General features: G+C 43.6%; 1 long non-coding RNA gene across 1 annotated transcript; it reads left to right on the forward strand.

Moving 5' to 3' along the window:
* The first annotated feature begins 216 nt into the window (after nucleotides 1-216).
* Nucleotides 217-14,308, forward strand: LOC109281725 (uncharacterized). Its single transcript, XR_002088497.2, has 3 exons — nucleotides 217-1,726; nucleotides 11,311-11,579; nucleotides 13,923-14,308. It is a non-coding gene; the product is annotated as an uncharacterized LOC109281725 (long non-coding RNA).
* Nucleotides 14,309-17,490: the final 3,182 nt, after the last annotated feature.

Below are 17,490 nucleotides of genomic sequence, written 5' to 3' on the forward strand. Positions count from 1 at the left end.
TTTATTCACCAAGGCGCCCCCGGGGGTTACAAGAAACAATGGCCACAAGCTAGCAGAGAGCAGATTCAGACTGGACATTAGGAAGAACTTCTTCACAGTTCGAGTGACCAAGGTCTGGAACGGGCTCCCAAGGGAGGTGGTGCTCTCCCCTACCCTGGGGGTCTTCAAGAGGAGGTTAGACGAGTATCTAGCTGGGGTCATCTAGACCCAGCACTCTTTCCTGCTTATGCAGGGGGTCGGACTTGATGATCTATTGAGGTCCCTTCCAACCCTAACATCTATGAAATGAAAGTACTGTAACGTGGACAAAGAACTCATTGGTTCATCATGCTTAACGAGTAGACACCAATGTATCAATGTCTAGCTGGGTGGAGGTATCAAGTAGGTTCTACAGGGTCTGGGACTGGTATTATTTAATATCTTCATTCATGATGTGAATGATGGGTTTGAGTGCACGCTTGGCACATGTGTGGACAACACCAAGTTGGATGGAGTTACAGGTACTCTGGAGAGAAGGGCTAGGATCCAGAATGACCTGGATAGATTTGAGAAATGGTCTGCAGTCAATCAAATATGATTCAAGGACAAATGCAGAGCCCTGCACTTGGGATGGAATAATTATGTGCATGAATATAGACTAGGGGATGATTGTCTAGGTTGAAGTTTTGCAGAAAAGGACCTGAGGTTCCAGTAGACCATAAACTGAATATAAGCCAACAGTGTGCTCTTGTTGCAAAAAACAGCCAACAGCATGCTGGATTGTATTAACAGGAATGTCATTTGCAAACCAAGGGAAGTAATTCTTCTACCCTGTTCAGCACTGATGAAGCCTCACCTAGAGTACTCTATCCAGATTTGGGCCCAACACTTTAAGAAGGATGTGGACAGATTGGAAAGAGTCTAGCATGCAGCAACAAAAGTGACTAGCGGCCTGGAAGGCAAGTCTTATGAGGAAAGGCTGAAACAACTAGGGTTATTTGGCCTGGAGAAGAGAAGACTGAGGGGGGATTTGATTATGGTCTTCAAATACCTCAAGTGCAATTACAGAAAGAATGGAGTTGGGTTTTTATGTGTGGCTGTAGGGGACAGAACTAGAAGTAGTAGTCTCAAACTGCAGCAGGGGAAGTTTAGGTAGGAGATTGGGAGGAACTTTCTGACTATGAGAGTGATCAACCATTGGAAAAGGCTCCCTAGAAAAGCTGTGGAATCTTCATCCTTGGAAGTTTACAAGACCAGGTTAGACAGATACTTTGCTGGTATGGTTTAGTCAGCAATGATCCTGCTTTGAGCAAGGGGCTGGTCTAGATGGCTTTGTGAGGTCCCTTCCAGCTCTAATAATAGGACTCATATCTGCAAGAAAGATGAGTTAGCATTGCTATTTGTGTTTCTTGATTTTGAGATTTTACTTCTGCAGTCTTTATACTACATTAATATAATATTTGCATAAATACCTATTTATTTATTAAAGAATAATTTGATACCTAGCAGTACATGTACAGAAATATACACAATGAAGCCTGGTTTTCCAATGTCTTTGTACTTATTTATGTCTGTGAAATGGGAGAACAAAGTAGGTGTCAAACATTAATGCATTGGGATTTTGCATTCCTCTAAACTAGAGTTTCATTTTCATACCACTTTACACAGAGGCATAAGCACACAGTTGGTGAACATCTGAGAATCAGGCCTGTGTCATCTACTATTACAAGAAGATTTGGTAAAGAAGGTAGGTTATCATGTTTACTGTTCTCTTCAGACATTATCATTCCCTTGGCATAGTTTCCTAAAACTGCATTTCATGTCATAGTATTCTTTTTATTTGTTGTCTGCCACACAAAGGAAGCTCCCTTATGTTACTCAAGTACCAACAGAGGCCAAGTGATCCTTTTCATGTAACCACTTCTTTTCCCCCACCCAAGAGATCATCTCTCTTACACATTCAAGTCACTAGTGCCCTGAAAAAAGGTATGCCTTACCTGACAAGATAGAGCTCTTTAGTTAATAGCTGAATTTTTATTTTGGGAGAAGGGAACTCAAAAGTCTTCAGTTACAGAACAGTTATAAAGACCTAATACCTTATATTACTTAGTGGGCATGTCTTTACGTGAATCTAAACTTAATGCATGGTTGCTTAAGATGATTTAGGTGCGTGTCTACCCATGGATGCACTAATCTGCATTCAGGTGCATTCAATTTAGGCACAAATACCTAAGTCTCATTAGTGCACATGCAGATGTGCTAATTCCCATTAACATGGTGTATATCCTTTGACACACACCTTGTTAATGCATGTTAGTATGTCTACACATTCATTAATGCGACTTAGCTATTCATGCATAAATTTGATACTTTCTTTATGCCGGTATCAAATTTAGGCTTGAATAGCCTAAAATCTCCATTTTTAAGGAGCATTAAGGGTGTGCACATGTAGATGTGCACCCTTAATGCACCTTAAATTGGGCTAATGTGCATTAAATGTGCACATGTAGACACACCCAGTGTTACATTAAGGACAAGCCTGGCTTTGTTCTTTGATGGCTGGCAAAGCTTGAATCTAAAAGGATGCTGCCCATTTGTAATGCCATTTAGCAGGTTCAAGAATGTGCTCTGTGAGCATGTATACACATGAAATTCATGTGACACAATCAACTCCAACGAAGTTTGTGCTGGTGTTTATTGCTCCTGGGTACAGCTTTTACATGTGCACCCAGGACCACAGCACATTGAGCCGGGGTGGCTCAACCCTGGTTGGCAGCAGGTCTGGGGGTGGGGGGAAGGGAGGGAGGGGTTCAGCCTGCCAGCCTGGGGCTGCTCCAACCCAGCTCAAGATGCTGCAGAGGGGCTGGCTGGGGCATAAGGGTACTACAATCTGGGCTAGCTGGCAGGCACCCTCAAGCTCCAACCAGCCCCTACAGCAAATACACATGTATGTGGTAGAGTAAATAACTCAGGTATAGGGTAGTACTTGTGTCGGGCAGTACTATCCTACGGCAGAGTTAATTTGTGTACTCCACCCTAATAGCATCACATGTGTAGATGGTGATGCTTTACTACAGAGCTCATTAGCCAGCTCAACAGTAAAGTGTCTCATGTAGATGCACCCTATATTTCATAGTGGTCTTCCACGCTCACCCTTCCCTAAAGGGTGCTGCTGAGTAGGCCTGTGCTAAGTGGCAAATATTCAATTCAGATTCAGATTTGTTTGATTCAGAGGGACAGTGATTTGATTTGGTGATTCAAGTTACTGTCCCTATTCAATTCGGCTGAATCAGATTTGGAGCTTCAGCACCAATTTGGAGATTCAGCTATAGACTATAATGGGGAATCACTAAAATACCTATAACCTTGTAATTTTTTTGCTGATTCACATGAAAACAGCAGGGATGGTAGCCCCTTCAGAGGGCATGAAATCTGCTAATTTTCAAGGAGATAGGTGCAGTAGTTTCTGTGAAAGTGCCCCTCAAACAGCTGAAAGCAAAACTCATATCACTTGTGTGTGTTAAGGAGTATAGATTGTAGCCATGTTGGTCTAAGGACATAGGCAGACAAGGTTCTTTGGCTCAATCTGATATCTCTTATTAGACCAACTGAATAATTGAGGAAATATATCTTAGCAAGCTTTCGGGACATCTGACTCCCCATGTACCTCTCCACTTCTACCTGCTACATCCCCCTTCCTGCCGGCCCTCCCTCCTCCCAGCCTGTCTCTCACCCCTGATACCTCAATTTACATTTTCACTGACTAGCTTTCTTTCATGTAGCCCAGCCTCTGGCTTCTTTATTATTTGTTCCATCCAAGAAGAGCACACACCAAGAGCAGATGCTTCCTTAGCCTGATGAAGAGCTTTTGAACCCGAAAGCTTGCTAAGATATATTTCTCCAACTATTCAATTGGTCTAATAAAAGATATCAGATTGACCCAAATAACCTTGTCTGCCTTGTGTGTGTTAAGGCAGAGCGGGATGAATGGAGCAGTGATCATAGACTGTAACAGGGAGCCTTCCCGCTGCTGGTTAGATCTCAGCCCACCCACCCCTCTTTTCCTGCCATGCCTTGATGGAAAACTGATTCAGGTGTTACCCAGCTGGGAGGCTGCCCATTTAGGCTCCTGATGGCTAGGGGTGACATCCATTCCATAGCTCCATACCTACCCTATACTGCAGCCCATGCCTCGCAGTTTGCATCCTTCACCCCCTCCAGCTGTGCTCCCCCTTAGGCCCTGGACCCACCTTCAGGCCACTCGGAATCCTGAGCCTCTTGCTCTGGGCATTCCTTGTGGTGGGCCCATGGCCCTTCAACCCCACTTTGGGTCCTGCCCTCGGCACAGACCAGTCAAAGGTACCTTGGGTCAGATCTGAGCCACCTGCCTGTTCTTACCCTCACAACTCCACTGCAAAGCTCTTACAGGCCTCTCAAAGATCGTACAGGTTTGGCCTTTCCCCAGCCACGACTGTCGACTGTGCGTGGAGCTTGGGGAACCCCAGCAGTGGGAGGTTCACCTTCAGGAACACCAGATGTTCCACCAAACCAAGATCCAAGGAGGTGTGGTGGGGTGTCACAACATCATCAGCAATGCTGAACACTATCTTGCTTGGAATAATGGTTGGTGGACAGGACAGGTGTTCCTGGGCAACTGTGGCCAGATCCTGCCACATCTGCCTGCAGGTTGCCCAGTAAGCCAAGGGGTTGCAGTGCAGTGGCTCCATGTCGTTGGTGAGATATGTAGCCCCTGAGGCTTCTGTGCTACCTGCCTGAAGGTGGGGTCTGGTGCCTCTGGACCCCAACATTGAAGCCATGCCCTTAGCCCACATTGACAGCAGCTGTGGTGGAGGAGTTTGGCTGGTGTTGGGAGTGCTGACGTGGAAAAATGGATCCCCCTCTTCCATATCTCCCCACCCCTGCCCTTCTGCCTCCGTGACTGTTCACCAGCACCTCCCTCTTGTGATCAAGGGTTTTGCTACTGCAGATGCTCCCCTTCACCGTCGCGTCACACATACCTGCCAGCACGTGGACCATACTGGACCACAACAGATCCAACTATTTCTTGATGCCCTCCTTCAGCCACTTCAACAGTTCCTGCACCTCTGGGGAAAGCGGCTTGCCCCAGCCAGGGACTTTGATCCCCTAGAACTTTTCCCACAGGTTGGGCACCACTCAAGCTCCTTCAATATAGAGATCAACTGGCTAAGGAGGGCATCACCAGCACTGAGTCTCTCAGTGGCCTTGAGAAATGGCTTGAGGACCACCAAGATCTAGTAGATGGTATCCCACTCTGTTTTGTTAAGGGGGATGCTGATCCCAATCTTCCCAACCAAGGCCATCTCATGGATGGCCTTCAGTTGCTCAACCAGCCTTTTGAGCATCAGGTATGTGGAGTTTCACTGAGTCTCCACATCCTGCATGATTTTGTGCTGCGGGGTGCTCAGCTCTGTCTGTTTGTCCCGCAGCAGCTTGCCTCCCTTGATGCCCTGGTGGAAGTAGTTGCCACCTTCCTGTATTTTGAAATAAGCTTGCTGGTGGTGCTTGCGCCATCATCGGCAGCCCTGTCCCCCTCCAAGGCATCCCTGACTACGAGGTTGAACTTGTGTGCCACACAGCAGATGCCAACAAAGTTGGCATCACGGACCACCTTCACTATATTGGCCCCATTGTTAGTGACCATGAACCCATGGGTGAGCTCACCCTGCCCAAAGAGACACCCCTGCACCATGCGATTCGTGGCCACCAGGATCTCCCTTGCTGTGTGGGACTCATCCATCACTTCCGCTTGAAGGAGAGTCCATGGATCGCACCAGTACCCTGTGAGGGAGAGGTAGGCCTGATCTCCACCCTGGATGCTCCAGATGTCTGAGGTGAAGTGCAAAGCTACTGGCCCTACCTTTCATAGATTCATAGATGTTAGATGTTAGGGTCGGAAGGGACCTCAATAGATCATCAAGTCCGACCCCCTGCATAAGCAGGAAAGAGTGCTGGGTCTAGATGACCCCAGCTAGATACTCGTCTAACCTCCTCTTGAAGACCCCCAGGGTAGGGGAGAGCACCACCTCCCTTGGGAGCCCGTTCCAGACCTTGGCCACTCGAACTGTGAAGAAGTTCTTCCTAATGTCCAGTCTGAATCTGCTCTCTGCTAGCTTGTGGCCATTGTTTCTTGTAACCCCCAGGGGCGCCTTGGTGAATAAATCCTCACCAATTCCCTTCTGTGCCCCCGTGATGAACTTATAGGCAGCCACAAGGTTGCCTCTCAACCTTCTCTTGCGGAGGCTGAAAAGGTCCAGTTTCTCTAGTCTCTCCTCGTAGGGCTTGGTCTGCAGGCCCTTGACCATACGAGTTGCCCTTCTCTGTACCCTCTCCAGGTTATCCGCATCCTTCTTGAAGTGTGGCGCCCAGAATTGCACGCAGTACTCCAACTGCGGTCTGACCAACGCCCTATAGAGGGGAAGTATCACCTCCCTGGACCTATTCGTCATGCATCTGCTGATGCACGATAAAGTGCCATTGGCTTTTCTGATGGCTTCGTCACACTGCCGGCTCATGTTCATCTTGGAGTCCACTAGGACTCCGAGATCCCTTTCCACCTCTGTGCCACCCAGCAGGTCATTCCCTAGGCTGTAGGTGTGCTGGACATTTTTCCTCCCTAGGTGCAGCACTTTGCATTTCTCCTTGTTGAACTGCATCCTGTTGTTTTCTGCCCACTTGTCCAGCCTATCCAGGTCTGCCTGCAGCTGTTCCCTGCCCTCCGGCGTGTCCACTTCTCCCCATAGCTTTGTGTCATCTGCAAACTTGGACAGAGTACATTTGGCTCCCTCGTCCAAGTCACTGATGAAGACATTAAAGAGTATCGGTCCAAGGACCGAGCCCTGCGGGACCCCACTGCCCACACCCTTCCAGGTCGAGACCGACCCATCTACCACGACTCTTTGGGTGCGACCCTCTAGCCAATTTGCCACCCACCGGACCGTGCAGTCATCCACATCACAGCCTCTTAACTTGTTCACCAGTATGGGGTGGGATACCGTATCAAAGGCCTTCCTGAAGTGTAAGTATACGACATCCACCTTGTGCAGCTCCTCCCTCAAGTACTCCCTGCATGCCTCATACAGGGCACCACCATCCTGCTAAAGGTGGTGCACGTGGGCACTTGGTAGGATGGAGCCATGAGAGTGATGAGATGCCTGAACCCTGGATACTCAACAAAGGAGAAGGGCTGGTCATCAAGAGCAAGCATCTTCCCAATGCTCTGGGTGACCTTGCTCACCTTGGGAACGCACCCCACTTTGTCTCTGCCTTTCCTCCACTGGTCCAGGATGGCCTGCCTCTGCTTCTTGGGAACAGGGGCTTTGGAGCAAGAGGGGGCCTTTTTGGGGGGCACACTCCCACTGGTGCCAGGCTGAGGTGGAACAAGCGGGGGGCAGATCCTGCCTTTTGAGATGCAGCAGCATCACTGTGGTGGTGACATTTTCTCTTCGTTGTCCCGGATGATCTGCTTTTGGCAGTGCTGGCAGATAGCAGACCTGGGATCATCTGCCACATCACAATGATCCCATATGACACCATCCACCCACTTCTGGGTTGCAGGTAGAGGTCCTGCCTTATCCCCCTCCTCACCAGGCAGAGGCACAACAACAGGAGGAGCTGGGCCACATGCCACCACAACCTCCTCTGAAGTCCCTTCCAGAAGAGACTTGTCTCTAGGGGAACTTCGAGGTGTGTGGAGCACAAACACAGATTCCTGCTCCTTCCCCGGAATTTCCTTTGCTATGGTACTCAGCTCTGCTGTGTCCAGATCCAGCTTCTCTTCTGGCACTGGAAGGCTGATGCTGGGAACTGAAATTGGGGTGGAGACTGCCATGTTGGTGCTGGTTGTTTTTGCTGGTGTTAGTGAAGGTGGTGCAGGTGCAGACACTGCTTCCACCTCCTTGTTCCCACTAGCAGCATAAGACTCATCACTGCCAGGAAAGAGGGGGGGGGGGGCGGAACTTGCAGCTCTCCCTCTAGCCCCTCTCTCTCTACTGCCAGATGACCTGGCACCTGCCTTTCCAACACTCTTCATGATGCTTGATGTGCTGCAAAATGTGTGTCTGTTTGTAATATATGTCATGTTTTCCTGCAGCGCACACTGCCAGGGAAGATAGAGAAACTAACTACCAAGAGACTAGATAGCAAGCCAGAGCCTTTCAGATGCTGCTGGTCCAAGAGAGGCAACTCACAAAAGGCACAGATCACTTCAGACACAGCCTTATATGTTGTTCTATGTCCCTCCCCAGAGCACTGTGATTGGAAGGGGACTCAAGAAAAGAGCACAGTCACTGGCCAGCTACAGATGTCAATATCAGAGCAGTCTTTCCCCCACTCCTCCCCCTCTCTCTTCTCAGTTTCTGTTTCCTTCACGTCTGCCTTCCTAATCGATTCGGACCTTTTAATAGGTCTTCTGATTCAATTAGGATTCAGAGATTTGGTCGCCGAATCGGACCGAATCTCCTCTGAATCGAATTGGCTGCCAAAGCTTTGCACAGTCCTACTGCTGAGCCAATAACTTCAGCACGGCAGTTTTAAAAATGAGAAGCTTAGGTAGAACAAGGATTTCTCTAGTCTATGCTCCACAGCCACTTAGTCTTGTCTATAAAGAGGCTATTTGGATGCTTCCCCCTTTTCTTATTATAAATAGTTATATAGAAATGTCATAATATTTTACCCTTAAGCCATTTTTATTTCTTTATCTAATTCATTCCAGACCAGGGTTGCAAATATATGTTGCTATACAAAATGTATGGGCTTGTTTATCCTGCTTCCATGCTGCTTCCAAGTACCACTGAGAAGCACACCCACCTCACCATTCACATGCCAAATCTGGAAACAAGGGAATGGAGCTGCTTTAGAGTAGTGCTGAGCACATGCTCACAACCACTCCATATCTGCAAACTTGGCTAATTTCCACGATTGGGCTTGTAAAGAATGTGAGTGAATGGGACAGGAGCGCTGCTTGGTGGTCCTCTGGAGATCAGTATAGGCATGCCTGATATCATAGCTCATCATTTTTTATTATGTACAGTCAGTGGGGTGCTTATGTTTTATTCTGGCAAACACAATGGAATCCAGTTCAGAAGAGATGCATACATTAATTTCTGTAATATTTAACTGAACCCACATACTAAGTATACACAATTGGTTAATAGTTACCACTTTAACACTGAAGGTTTTTATTTGGTGATCAATTCCCAAGGTAACCTGTGGCCCACTGGTGGTCTGTGAGCACTTGCTGGTGGTTTCTAAGGAGGTAACTGGACACGGTACTGGATCTAGAGTGCTTCCATTTGCTTCTATCTGTTTCCATCTTCATTGCAAAGGAGAGCTTGGAGAGCTCTAGAAGTATCTGAATAGAAAAAAGAGAAGGCAGGCAAGTTGTCTCAGTTAGGATTAGCTACTATGTAAGAATAGCTGTTTTGCTTCTAGGTCCCAGAATTGTCAAATACTTGAAGGGAAGAATGTCCACTGTGAAAAGGGACAAGGTAGCCCATCAGCATGTCTGGAGGAGTAGTGGGGAAAGGAGATTCTGGTTGATGGGCAGTGTGTGTCCTGGTGAGAGAAAAACCCCAAATGAAATGGAAACGTGCAGAAAAAGAGGGCAAGGAAAAAAAGCAAGTAGAGGACTAAAGGAGGAAAAAGGGATTGGGGGCAGAGACATATATCTAGGGGAGCAAAAGGAGAGGGGTGGAGCAGGACAAACAGGCACAGAATATAAAAAGGATGAAGAGGTAGCATGCTTGACTTCTTACAAAAAGGAAGTGCTTGTATTATGTTAAAGACAATAAAGATACATGAATATGTCTTTTACATTGTCTATGTTAGTGTTTGCTGTTAGTGCCACAGAGATATTATAAGATTCTGAAAGGAGGATTATGAAAGAGCCTCTGAGGTGAGGTGCATGCTCCAAAGAAAAGTGGGAACCCTTTAAGTATACAGCAAAAGCTCTGTTAACTGGCATCCCCCAGGAATGGGGGATGCCGGTTAATCAAATACGCTGGTTATTCAAACGTGCACCATCTGGTGCACTCCCTGGCGTCAGTGTGCCGGGGGACAGGGAGGGGGACCCCACACAGGCTGCTTTTGCCTGGGCCGTGGGCAGAAGAAGTGAAGAAGAAGAACTTGGCTCACGGCGGCGAAACCAGAAGTGGGACTTCTAGTTTTGCTTTTGCCATGTCCCCCAGATACCGGTTAGTGGTGCTTTCCAGTTGATAAAGTGCTAGATAACACAGCTTTTGCTGTATAATAGAAAAGGCTTCGTTCACTTGAATAGGATAAGTACTCTGAACCATCATGATACTTTCCTTAATTCCAGCACCTCTTTAATTCTGTGAAGTAGGCTGTAGAGACTGTTTGTTCAAATATGTGATTTAATAAATGACATCTGTGCTATAATATATACCCAATTAGTTCATACATAATTAAATCAAGCAATCTTAGATAAATAAAATAATACTGCACTGCACTAGGCTAAAAGGTGTCATCACAGTCACGAGGGACTTGTTCCTTAAGTTTTCATTCCATTGTAAATGTACAGTAGCATTAGGGCCTTGTTACACATTACTTTTAGGCAGCTCCTAGAGCTCCTAACCCCAGAATTGTCCCCATGTTAACACCTTTAAGTGGCTTAAAGCATTTGTTATGTGGCTCAAAGTTACACCACTCCAGGGCAGGATTATGTCTGATCTGTACAACCAAACACTGTGTAGGTATATCAAAGGAGGTGGTGCTATGAAAGGGAAAATGTTCTAATGATTGAAAAAGAAAAGGAGATTTTGGACTTCTGGCTTGGCTGAATTTGTTTTACTGTATATCTGTGGACAAACCACATAGCTTTTCTAAGACGCAATTTACTTATCTGCAAAGATGGTCATAACACTTGTTAAAGATATGAGAATTAATATTAATAAGGCCTTTTGACACCTGTCCAAGAAGAATGGTGCTATCTATAAATACAAAATAGTGTTATATATGTTTAATGCTGAAAAAATATATATTAGAAGACATTAATGTGTACCAATCGTTCTAAAATCATGTCTTCAAATCCAAACTTGCATCCTCCCACTCTCACAGTGAATTGCACTAAAGTCTATGGACCAATTTACATGAAAGGATAATGCAAGATTAGAGCTTCCACCAGAACTGTTAGGAGAAATAAGCTTGTACTTGCTGTGAGTGAATTGATAACGGGCTGATTAATCCTATGAGAAGACCTAAGTGAAATATTTAAATCTAAGCCTGAAATAGGAGTTAAGGCATAAATGTTTTTCTTTTTTCTAATCAAACTAGATGGTGAAGGAAGAATGGGTATATTCACCGCACAACTGAATTACCTTGCTAAAAGAAGTATAGAGGATACAGAACAAGTCAGCAAAAGATGTCAGGAAAGCAGAAGTATACTCAAACACTTCTCACTGTTCCTGGGACTTCAAATGTTCTCACAGGAGGGAGACGATATATTGTGTGACTTTCCTTTCAGAAACCATGGGGAAGCATTCGGTGATGCAGAGGATGTCATGCAAGCAACTGTTTCATATACAGTAAAGCAAACCAGTAATGTAGGTTTCTATGATTTATAGATAAACAACCAGACCACATATTGGAGTTGCCTCTAGGCAAGGACAACTCATTCAGTGTTCTCTTAATAGTAATAACTTAGATTTATAGTATGCCTTTGATCCCCAAAGATCCCAAAGCATTTTATGAACTCAACAAACAATCCTTTATGTAGCAGAAATGTTAGACTCATGAAGAAAATGCAACCACTTCTGGGGCAAAAGCAACAGTTGCTTAACAGCAAACACTCAGCAATTTTAAGGCAAGAAGTGAGGAAGGAAAGTATCATTGAAATTTCACATGGAATTTAGTTGGGTAAAATCTAATTAGATATAATTACTGGGATTGGAATTAGAGCAGGATACTGCAGCTGATGCACTTCCAAGAAGCACCCCACTGTTACTCTCTGGGTGCCTGTACTTGAGTGTAGAGGCTGCTCCAATGTGCTGTAATTACAGTGCATCGGATTAGACTCAGTTAATTGAGTCGGCTGGAGTGGGGTAATTACCATGCTCCAGCAGCCTCCCGCATCTCATATATCAGTGTCCCTGCACTTAAAAATGGCAGCAGGAGTGTTTGAACTGAAGCTTGTCAAATGAGCTTTAGTTCAAGCGCCCCCACCACGATTTTGAAGCACAGGGAGGCTGATACATGAGACACTGTGGTGTTTTAATTAGAGCAACTCTTAGAGCACCCTATGGCCTACAGGCCAGCTCTAGTCCATGAAGAGATTTTAGCTAGCCCACTGCCTCTGTCATCTGTCACCTCCCATCCAAGGAGCACAGAGTTGTGTTAGTGGAAGGCTGTCAGCCTCTGCCATAGATTAATATTAAAGCATGGTTTTGGTGGTGTCTCAGGCCCTGATCCAGGAAGCTGTTCTCTGTGGGTGCCTTGTGCCTTCATAGAGCCCCAGTGAAGTCAACAATGCTGAGCGTAGGGCTCTGCCAGGATGGAACAGCTTGCAGAATTTGAACTTGTGAGCAAATGTACTGCCATAGTTTGGGGTTTTATATTAGACCTCCTGTGTAAAAACTGATCAGGTGCATACCTTAGTGGAATCTGATTTGCTGTGGCTTGCATTTCTTTGACTATGTACAAGCATGTGCATATGCTTGAAAGGTGTATATGGTATCAGTGTTGAATATATTTCAGTAACACACAAAACAGAATATAGGAAGCCATAAACATGGATCTTAAAAATTCATAGATGAAAAACAAGATGAAACAAAAGATATGGTAACAAGATGGACATGCAAACAAACAATTTCGTGTGCTGTTCTGGCATCAAAAAGTGATGGGTCTGGCTGTTTTTTTAACACATCCCACCTCCCTTCCCTCTTGCTTCAGATGTGTTCTTTTTCTCCATCCTACTTGCCTCCCCCATTTGCTACTTTGAGTTAGTTACTCAATCCCTTTTGACTATAGATTAAGTGGATGAGAGACAAATGAAAAAAAAGGCAGTAGAAAGTGTTTGTATTTCTGAAGTTATACTGTGTCAAAATCTGATTTGATTTGCACTCTGCTCAAATCGATGAGGTCACACAAAGTATAAAACAGGACATCATTTGATTTATTGTTTGTTCATAGCTAATGCAAGCTATTCATGTATTTGAGCTAGCCATGGTATTTTTAAATTAATTTTTCTTCCCTTCTTCAGAAGCCTGGAGAGGGATACCTCTGGGAATCATTTATTTGAAGACAAGTAAAGAAAGGTTTATTGAGTAGTAAAAATATGGCCTTATTTTGTTGCTGTATTTTCCACTTTTATTTTGAGAGATTAACCTGTACAAGAAAAAAACTCTTTAATGAAACATAACAGTTCTATGCAGTTAAGAACTGCTGTTAAGAATAGAGCCCAAAGAGATCCCTATGCAGTATTTATATGCTGTCTCAATTACCACTGCAAAATAGTTTGATGATTCAGCGATATGAGCTCTAACAATATCTTCAGTAACTTCTTTCTCCATTAAGATCTCTGAAGGAAAAACCAAATCTACACTGTAGTGTGGACTTGTATTCCCTTTAGGTCACCCATTTCAACACAATAAGAAAGAATGTACTGTGCTGAGCATGAGAAATGTAGAGGAGCCAGTGAAGCAGAGCTGAACAAAATGCTGACACTTTGTAGCAACCTAAGTTGCCCACTAAGTCTTCCCTTAGCGTGAGTTTCTTTAAGGTATATGTGACCAGTTTCTGATTGCATTAAAATGTGTTGGGGAAATATATCTTATTGTAATATACACAGTAAGTTCATTCAGAAGTATCGTAGCAAGAAGAGAATGTGCTATTTTAAATTATTCAGTTTACTGTACAGAAAAATGGCGTATTTTTTATTGTCTCCAAAGGTGAAAGTCAGTGAGTTAAGGCAAGCAAAGAAACCAAAAGCAGAAGCTTGGAAGAATAAGCACACAGCACTGTGCAGGTGAGGTTACAAAGAAAGGTTTTTTTGGTTTGTTTTTGTTCTATTTTTTCTTTACCAATGTCAGAAATACTCACTCCCTTTTTAAAACATCATCAAGGGAGTAGATAGCAAGCGCCACTCACTCAGGAATACACGAAGAACTGCTATTAAGAATATTGTGACAAGTTATATGAAGCACCAAGGGATAGTCCAGACTTTATCAAGAGTGAGGCAATCATTTTCAGTCATAAAAGTACCTTGGCTGGCAAAGACTGTAAATGTAATAAAAGTGAGGGGGGAGGGAAGGGGGAGTTATGTTGTCTATGCTCATAAAAGAGGATGGTGATTGTATAGTTACCACCCTTCATAAAATCTTTCAAGTTAGGAAAAGGGAAGGAAATTGGGTCAGGAGACTGGTACAAAGCAACCTACATTATGCTAGCTAAAATAAAGGAAACTGGTAGGACTGAAAACAGCAGAACAATCTCATTACTCCAATACATAAGGGGCTTCTACATGCCATTGTAGATCAAGAAGAACAGATGAGATGGGTAGGTGTTTCGAGAGAGAAGACAACCCAGTATCAGATTCTTCTCCAGAAAATTGTAAAGGAAGAGGCAAGGGAATATAATCAGCTTTTCTTCTCAATAAGATTCATTAATTGCCCAAAGATATTTGTTTTACATCAAAACCTTTGGGAACTCATATGGTTACAAGCTTCCCCTCTGGCCTAAATGGATTTATTTAGAATGAACAAAGGAATGGATTGCTGGAGTATTTATAAAAAACAAGCATATAGGTTTTGAACAGAAAGGGCTTTGCAATAAATCTACTTTCTCCTAATCTTTACCGGAAAAGTTTTACAGGCTGGTTTTGATGTGCAAATGCCTGACAGATAATCAGAAATATGAAGTTCAATGCATCTTTTTTTATAGGTGTCATAGGCAGTAACTGAAGCAGTCTTTGAATGACTTGTGCCTCGTATTCATTCATTCTTGCTCCTTTCTGACTGTTTAAGACACCAGGTCTGTAGAAACAGATAAAAAACCAGAGCTGAATATATATGGCTTTGGAACAGGAGAATTCCTTTAGTTGTTTAGGTTCGGTGATTAACGAGAACTCTGATAGCTCTCTGGAGATGCATAAGAGACCATTAATGACTGGTTCATTCATAAGTGATGAAGATCTCTCAAGATCAAAGTACTTCAAAAAGTACAATAAATAGAGAGCTTTGAACTTGCCATGAGCTGGACAGTGGTGCAACTTAATTGTCACCTCATGGCAAGATGTCTTAAAGATTAGATTTATCAAGAGGACAGGTGCAGACATATTACATTTTGCAGTTTTTTTTCAAAGATTGTATTCATGTTTTCTTCTTTTAATGCTTGCCAGCGTTGCAATCCAAAGTGGTAGATCTCATGCACATGAATCTCTCCCAGAACCCCATATAAGATAACAGGCTGCACAGATAAATAAAGTCCAAAAACACAATTCAATTAATAGCTTATGCTGTATATCTCCTTTCAAAAATTAATCCTAATAGCACATTTTAATATTTATTGATGCCTGATCAAAACATGTACAGTAAATGAAAGCACAGCTTCATATTTACACAAGTTGTCTTTCTGTAAATACATAAATATAGTAATTGATTCTTTATAGAAGTATTTTCTGAATTATTAGCAAACATGTTGTCCTATAATTAGAGCAGAAGTCTAACAAGGTCTACTCCCAAATCTGTCTCTGACTCATAATGAGAATTTGGACAAGAAATAGGACTGAACCTTCAGAACTGTGAATGTAGTTGCTTATCTGTGTATAACTCAGTGTTTCATTGTCCTCTGCTATGAAGCTAGTATAATGCTACTTATTTTTTTTCACAAGGAGGTTCCTGTGCTTCAGTAACTAATATTTATAAAATGAATAGCTACCTGTGCTGAAGTCAGGCAAAATGCAGGCAGGATGGCACCTTAAGGCATTTATACACATGGGGGGAGGTGCTTTAATTAGTGCAGCTTTGAAAATGGGGTGCACATTATATGCAAGAAATAAGGATCCCCCTGGGTTCAGAGATTTGGTGACAGGGGAGTGGTGACTGTTAATTGTCATGACTCTGGGAGCTATGGTAACTTTGCTGCCATTCGCCACTGCTAAATTTCTGGAGGTCCCCATCCCGCCCAGCAGATGAAACAGCTCAGTGCGCTGGATCAGGCCAGCACAAAGGCCTGGGCCATGGACCCAGACTCACGCCATATCAGACTGGCACCCAGGCTTGGTTCAAAAGCCCCATCTGGTGTGCAGGGCTGGCAGCAGACTCAGAAACAGGCTTAGCTCCCTAGCTGCTGCTACTTAACTACTTACCCAAGGTAAGATCTCTTTCTCTTCATGCTACCATTTCAAAAACAGGTCACTGGTTATGTTCAGGGACAGGTTGTATGTGAGAAACTACGTTTTTTTAAATTGGATGACAGAATATTCACTGTCCTGTTAAAAAATAACTATTACCTTGGGTTTGGCCCAGATGTACTGCAGTTGTGACAAGGGGCACAATTCCCACTAATTTCAATGTTGTACGGTCAAGATCATGATTGGAAACCTATCAGAAAAGATGTTAAAAGCATAGCTATTATAGTTGATAGAGATAGAGATACAAATGTTTATTTTCTGTAACTTCCACTGAAATCTAAGTGAATTGCAGATGCCCAAAATCTCTTAGGGTTCATCCAAATATTCTGAAAGGTAGATCAGTTGCATATGATTTGATCCTGTATAATGGAAAGAAAAAGGAATTTTGGCAGAAATATTTCTAAGATAAAATTATTGGAAAAAAAATAAATCTGTAGTTAAACTGAGCTAATATTGATGAACAAGATCTTTTTCTTCAAACTGTGGGTTGGGGTGGGGGCATAGATAGATGGAAAAATTATACTGACATCAAAAGATACTGACACAAGTTGTGAGAATGCAGCCTTTACATCGGTATGATCCTGTAATAATACAATTGCAGCAAAACGGCTCCAAATTTAACCTGCTTAATTTAGGGTCAAAGTTAAGGTGATGTAGCTAACTTGTATTACTACAGGATCATGAATCTGTTGCCAACAAAACAAAGCAACCATGAATATTTGTTTACTATTCCCACCTGATAAAGCTTAGGTAGGTGGAAAATGCACATTCATAAATAGCAGTAGCTCTAAATTGCTAACTTCTACTCAGATAACTTCTTATGGATTTTTTTGGTACCTAGTCTGTCTGACCCTGGCTGAGCTATCTATGCATTATCACAATATATGAGTTAGATATTAACAAAAATGATTCATAATCTGAAAGAACAATGACTGAAATACAATGGGTACCATAAAAACAAGACATCAACCCACTTCCAAGTTGGTTTAATTTCATAGATATTAGGGCTGGAAGGGGCCTCGGAAGATCATTGAGTCCATCCCTCTGCCCAGGGGCAGAAAGTCAGCAGGGGTCATAGGATCCCACCAAGATAAACATCCAAATTT

Source organism: Alligator mississippiensis, chromosome 3, assembly GCF_030867095.1.
Source record: "Alligator mississippiensis isolate rAllMis1 chromosome 3, rAllMis1, whole genome shotgun sequence".
NCBI lineage: Eukaryota > Metazoa > Chordata > Crocodylia > Alligatoridae > Alligator > Alligator mississippiensis.